This window comes from Polistes fuscatus, unplaced genomic scaffold (genome assembly GCF_010416935.1).
Source record: "Polistes fuscatus isolate 324 unplaced genomic scaffold, CU_Pfus_HIC Scaffold9, whole genome shotgun sequence".
Taxonomy (NCBI): Eukaryota; Metazoa; Arthropoda; class Insecta; order Hymenoptera; family Vespidae; genus Polistes; species Polistes fuscatus.
The window spans coordinates 2,071,891-2,079,864 of record NW_025113173.1 but is presented as its reverse complement, the minus strand read 5'-3'; positions in this window follow the sequence as shown (position 1 = coordinate 2,079,864).

Here is a 7,974-nt window from a genome sequence, read left to right as displayed (position 1 = left end):
ATCTATCGAACTTTTCAATATTTCGTTATGAAAACATTCACGTATGAAAATCTTGTGTGTAGCTATCGTTTGATATATAATAGAAAGGTGTAAACTATTTTTTAATTACCTGGATTAAACGGGATGACGCAGTACGTTGGAACATATACAGCTGACAGAAAATGGCGTTTCCTCTACCTTTCCCCTGCGTTTCCCCTTGAGTTGCCACTGCGTTGCCTCTGCTGCGCATCTGCTGCGCGCGGTAGTATGCGCGGTAGTCCACTTTCAAAAAAAGTAGCAAAATCCGTTGACCAATGGCTACTTGAGATTTTGCATTTTTTCCATCTATTATAGAAAAATATCGAATAGTTAAAAATAGGATGTAGGAACATAACAATTGTCGAAATGTACACTTTATTAATCCAAACAATAAAAATTGAACATTATAAGTCGATATCCTGCTGTATGTCGATATGCTGTAAAACGAGATATATATATGATTGCGTAGAAAAATGCATACAAATGTACATAGAATTTTTTTCTACGAAAATATTTTTTATCCTCGACATTATCGTAATCTTTCGATTATATCATTTGAAAGTTATTTATTAGAATAATCGTTTAGTATATAGTCAAACTATGTACGTTAGAAAATATTTTTTAATTACCTGAGATTAACGGGACGACGAAGTATCCGTGCTATCTCCACGACGGCCAAGAAGAAAAGAGCGCTGATTCGCTAATCATCTTTGGTCTTACACTTTGGACGTTAAGTGACCAATCAGAAATTCCCAATTACCATATAGGCTTTCTTCATGACCACTCTAGTCAAGCTAGATATGATAATTTATTTATTAAATAAATAAAAAATTTATTCTATTTTTCTATTTAAGGTACAAGTATCTTGTTAATATTTAAAAAATAACGAAAAGAATAAATACAATATGCACTATAAACCTTATCACACAGAACAGAAAAACATACATAATTTATTTATTACAATAATTAAATATCTATTTTATTATTAATTATAATTATCTAATTATTAATCCAATTAATAATTATTGTTATCTAATTTATTTTTTTGTTAAATGTATACGTTCCTTGTTAATATTAAAAAAAAAACGAGTAAAATAAAGACAATATACACTAAAAACTTTATCACATGGCAACGTTCTGATTTAAACATTCCTTCAATTTTTATGTAATTGTTTAAACTAATATACATTTGTTTTAACGTCCCTGTGCAATGATGACTTTGGATAATAAAATTTTTATCCAGAAAAATATCACATTAAAATTATTTTATATTCAAAGTATGTTAATAAGTATATAATGTTTAAACCAGTACATATGTGTGTTTAAACAATCTGAAATATAAAGAGATTGCATTAGAATATTAAAATAATTGTTAAATAATCGATAGGAATGTCTATTGTTGTCTAAAAGATCGGAATATATGATCTATGTACCGTCCCCTTCGAAATCCACCGTTGAAATGAGACGTTGTCCTCTATGAAAGTACTTTTATTAAATGTTGTTTATATGACTTTGCGAACGTTGCGCATGTGTATAAAGGGTGTCATACATCTAATACATAATCTTTAAGATTGTAACGTTCTTATTTTAGTATTCTTTTAATTTTTGTGTAATTATTTTAGTGCTCCTGCGCAGTGATGATTTCGAGGGTAAAATTTAGCTGCAATATAAGAAAAGTGCATTAGTGCATTAAAATAATTATTAATGTATACGTAATGTACACGTATATGGAAATGAAAAATGAGATTACATTTCTCTAAACAATTATACAACCAATATATAAAAACAATTAATAAACAATATACTAATGGAAAATGTGAATTATTAAAGTTTACCATTACGATAGAAGAAAGCTGAGGTATTTGTTCGTTTGAATACCATAAAAAAATTGCCTGGATTCATTTTAAAATCTTGTAAACTCGTCCTTTATGTATGTACTTGATACACAAAACAATAAAAAAGCCTAATAGATGCTGTGCTTTTTCAAATCTTAAAATTCTTGCAAATCTGAAAATCATAAGACTGTATTAGTAAAGTATCAAGTTATCCTTGTTAATATTTAAAATCTAATGTGTAGAATAAAGATAATATGCACTAGAAACTTTATCACACTGCACAGAAATTACACAAAATTTATTTATTTAATAAATCAAAAATAATTTAATTTTCCTATTAGGTGTACACGTTCGTTTATAATATTTAATAAATAAAGAATAAAATAAAGAGGTTATACTCTAAAAACCGCACAGAAAAACACAATCGTATAGAAAAGAAACCTCGTTGCAGATATTTTAAAAACAATTGACAAAAAGCATTATAGCCATCCTTCAAGAATTAAAATAACAAGAATTTTTCCATATCGATACAGAGTATGGGAATTTATACTTTCATAGTTGGCATTAGATATGTCAATTGTTTTGTTTCAATTTATTTTAATTCTTTAAGGATGGCTATAGTGCTTTATGTCATTTGTTTTAAAGATTTCTATAACTTGGTTTCTTATCTATACGATTGTGTTTTTCTGTACAATGTAACAAAGTTTTTAGTGTATATTGTCTTTATTTTGTACAATATTTTTTAAATATTAACAAGGAACGTGTTACACGTATAATAAACACTCATATACTTAATTTTCTTTATATTATACCAATGCTATGTTATTTTATACTTTTTTGTAGGTTTCCAAACATTGGTAGAATACAGCATGAATACACATACTCATTGTCAGTCTAATTGTGTTTACTTTTCTATCTAAATAATAATTGTGTTTACTTTTTTAAATTGATATCAGCAGTGGTAAGTTTATCTCTTTTCTTTTATAACATAAAGAAGAGTAATATAATAAGTATCTGCAGGGAAAAGAGTGAGAGAGAGACATATTATACAAATATCATCACACAAATATATCAGTTTGCTTGATACTTTAGTAATACAATCTTATGATTTTCAGATTTGCAAGTATTTAAAGACTTGGAAAAGCACAACATCTATTAGGCTTTCTTATTGTTTTGTGTATCAAGTACATAAATAAAAGAAGAGATAACAAGATTTTAAAATGAATCCAAACAATTTTCTTATGGTACTTAAACGTGCTAACACCTCAGTTTTCTTCTATCATAATGGTAAACTTCAACAATTTACATTTTCCATTAGTATATTATTTAATAATTGTTTTAATATATTGGTTGTATAATTGTTTAAAGAAATGTATTTTCTTTTTTCATTTCCATATACGTGTACATTACGTATACATTAATAATTATTTTAATGCACTAATGCACTCTTTTTATGTTACAGCTAAATTTTACTCTCGAAGTCACCACTGCGCAGAAGCATTAAAATAATTAAATGAAATAGATAAAAATACGAAAATAATAACGTTTTAATCTTAAATTTTATTGATTAGATGGATTATTCCTTTTATACACATGCGTAACGTTCGGAGAAAGTCAAATAAACAACATTTAATAAAAGTACTTTCATAGAGGACAACGTCTCCTTTCAACGGTGGATTTCGAAGGGGACGGTACATAGATCATATATTCCGATGTTTTAGACAACAATAGACATTCCTATCGATTATTTAACAATTATTTTAATATTTTAATGCAATCTCTTTATATTTCAGATTGTTTAAACACATATGTACTGATTTAAACATTACATACTTATTAACATACTTTGAATATAAAATAATTTTAATGTGATATTTTTTTGGATAAAAATTTTATTATACAAAATCATCATCGCACAGGGACGTTAAAACAAATGTATATTAGTTTAAACAATTACATAAAAATTGAAGGAATGTTTAAATCAGAACGTTGCAATGTGATTAAGTTTTTAGTCTATATTGTCTTTATTTTACTCGTTATTTTTTAAATATTAACAAGGAACGTATACATATATACATACAATAGAAAAAGAAATTAGATAACGATAATTAATAATTAGATTAATAATTAGATAATTATAATAATTCATAAAATTAATATTTAATTTATGTAATAATTAAATTATGTATGTTCTTCTGTGCGGTGTGATAAGGTTTATAGTGCATATTGTCTTTATTCTTTTCGTTATTTTTTAAATATTAACAAGATACTTGTACCTTAAATAGAAAAATAGAATAAATTTTTTATTTATTTAATAAATAAATTATCATATCTAGCTTGACTAGCGTGGTCATAAAGAAAGCCGAGTTACGTACGTGTGACGGGGCAAGCTTGTGTGCGTGAAATTTCTATATGGTAATTGGGAATTTTTGATTGGTCACTTATCTCTGCAATAATTATCAGCCAATCAGGGCTCTTTGCTGATCATTCTTCTTTCTTTTCGCGGCGTCGGTGCTGGAGATCGGACGGATGCTACGTCGTCCCGTTAATCTCAGGTAATTAAAAAATATTTTCTAACGTAAATAGTTTGACTATATACTAAACGATTATTCTAATAAATAACTTTCAAATGATATAATCGAAAGATTACGATAATGTCGAGGATAAAAAATATTTTCGTAGAAAAAAATTCTATGTACATTTGTATGCATTTTTCTACGCAATCATATATATATCTCGTTTTACAGCATATCGACATACAGCAGGATATCGACTTATAATGTTCAATTTTTATTGTTTGGATTAATAAAGTATACATTTCAACAATTGTTATGTTCCTATATCCTATTTTTAACTATTCGATATTTTTCTATAATAGATGGAAAGAATGCAATAACTCAAGTAGCCATTGCTCGCAGCAGATGTCGCGCAGAGACACTGGGCTGTAGCGCGACAACCATTTTGTATACCTGTCATCTCGTTTAACTCAGGTAATTGAAAATTATTTTACACCTTCCTATTATATATCAAACGATAACTACACACAAGATTTTCATACGTGAGTGTTTTCAAAACGAAATATTGAAAAGTTCGATAGATATCTGTGAGAATGTAACATCGATATATCTCGATGTGCCGCCAAATCTCACCAATGTTACTTAACAATATTTCTTCTAATTTCCAGCTTTTTTCATGGTATCGATACTTACTACCATCTCTAATGATGCTCTAATTAATTATTTTTCATAATTATGTATTCAAAGATCGTATTTCGTATTAAATTCGATTCCTGTAACATACACACACATACAGGCATATATGCATAAGTATAGGTAGCTCGTACACATACACTCATATATTTGATTTTCTTTATGTTATACTAATGTAATCTTTTTTTTTCCTTTTTTAGGTACCGAGCATTAGGAGAGTCCAGCAGGAATACATATACTCAGTCTAACAATTGTGTTTACTCTTTTTTATCTTCATATTCATCGAGGTAAGCGTTATTCTTTTTTTTAAACCATACAGAAATGTATACAAAGAGTGAAACGAAAGTGAGAGAGAGAGAGAGAGAGAAAATAAGAAAACAAAATATTCTATCTACGGGCAATAACGAATGTGTACGTATATTCCAGGAATTTCTCGAAGTGAGAACAGAAGAAACGAAGACAGCCGAAAACAAAACGAAGACAGCCGAACGTTCGACATGAAGGACGCGATTACGTGTTCATTCCAGATCATTCCTTCAACGAGCTAACAATAAGATCTAACGACGTGACGTATTAAACTATTATATATATATAACGTTATCGATTTTTATTAACAATTTTTACTGATATTAAATATTTATATGTAATTTTATACAAGTAGTGAGATAAAGGCAATTAATATTGCTTGAATTTATATTGATTCTTTATGATAAAATATCTTTAAAAGTGTGCAATGCCTTCAGGAATGATTCACAGGATATATTGTTCTATAATCTTTTTAGTATGTTTCAGCTTTTCAGAGTTTTATTTAATTTTATTTTATTCATCGTCATCCTAAGGGTAGGATACCCATCCTGCAGTCATCAATGAAGACTAAAAGTAAGTATATTTTCCTATTAAACGTTTTATGATAACTTTAATGGTTTTTTATTATAACGATGATATTAATTGTTCTTTTTCTTTTTCTGTTTCAGAACATCATTGCAATCGAGCGCGTAGGCAATGAGGTACTCGTGTGTTGCATCGTAAAAATAAAATACAAAAGAATCGGAAAGTAAAGTCAGTGTTGATCGTCGCATGTTAAAGTTTCGTTTGCTCGGTTAAGAAACTCCGTAAGTTTCTTTTATTCGGTTTAAACGTGTGCTCATCGTCATCCTAAGGGTAGGATACCCATCGTGCATTCATCAATGAAGAATAAACGTAAGTCAATTTTTATTTTAAACACTTTCTCAATAATTATAATAATTTTTTTACTTACAACAATGATATTTATAATTTTGTTTTTATTTCTGTTTCAGATCATCATGGGAATATATCAGTGTTGGAAGTGTTTGTGAATTGTGTTTGTGAAGTGTTGCAAGTGTTCGTGCATTGCTATCGTGCGCGAAGCAATATACGGGAGTGTTGTATCGTTAAATATAATTAAAATCACGGATTAGAAGCACGTTCGTTCGTTTTCATTTCAATTCGTCGCGTTCGCGAACTATTTTTGAAATTTATATATTAAATTAACTGCGACCAATGCAGTAATTGCATTAGAGTTTGTTCGAGTAAAGTTGTATTTTTATCTTTAAACAGTCGCACAGACTGTTCGCGTATTAGAATCAGTGCATCAATGAAGATTTTTCTACTTGCATTGACTGTGTGCAAAGCAGTCTTTGAATTAGTTGTGTAGAATCAGTGATCGGGCGTAAGTAAATTAAAATACGCGAATTAGAATCAGTGTTGTTCGCGTATAATAAAATTTCGGTTTCGCGATAAGAAACTCATCTATAGTTTCTTATTTTCGTTTATACCGCGTTTTTAGATTCACGCGAGGTGCATCGCCATGGTGCAATTGAATTTCATCCCATTGGAATGCATTGTAAGTATCATTTTTATTACATTTTATTCGATTTTATTTTATATGATTTTGGATTATATTGCAAATAACTTATCGTTTTGTTCTATTTTATTTTACAGATATGACGACGGACTTTCTACCTTATCAAAGATGTGGAATGAATTCTTCGATGGATCTTCGATGGATCTTCGATGGATCTTCGATGGATCTTCGATGGATCTTCGATGGATCTTCGATGGATCTTCGATGGATCTTCGATGGATCTTCGATGGATCGATGGATCTTCGATGGATCTTCGATGGATCTTCGATACTCGCATTCTACAATACTTGCTGCGAAGTAGGAGTGTTTTGGAGCCATCGTAGAACTTCTTATGCCGTGAGTTAAAATTTAAAGTCCCTCCGGTGCTCAATCATGTCGAGGATGAAAGGTCCTAATCGGCACGAGTTACTGGTTGTAATTATTAATAAATTAGTGACGAGCACATGAGTAATTCCTTTCTAGGAGTTACTCATGAAAATTGTATTTATTGTATATTGTATTGTATATTTTATATTAGTTCAGGATAGGTTTTCTTGTCTCACCGGTAAATTCATTTAATTAATAATGCAATTTAATGCACTTTTTTTTATTACGTGTTTTGTTCGTGGTTAGTAGTGATGAAACCGAGCATTAATTTACTCGTTTTCGTCCAGAAAAGCATGTAATAAATGTCTTACATGCATTGCTTCGTACTTAGTTTATTAATCGCGATTAATTTTGATATATCGATACTTCGATATTACAATAAATGAGCAAGAAACAAACTCATTCGCGACGGATAGATTCTAGCAGTTAAGTGGTGGCTCAAAGCCCAGTTCTTTTATTAGAACAGCCAACTTAATGAAAGGAGTCGTCCGAGGTTGTTTATATATATTTTTTTTACTTTTTTAGAATTCTTAAATATTAAAAAATTAAATTTAACAATTCTTGCATAGTCAAAAAGTCAAATCCAAATGTCTTGTAAAGTCTTAGTCCGTTTAGATGAAATAAAATGTTTTGATATATGTTATAAAATAAAATGTTTTTA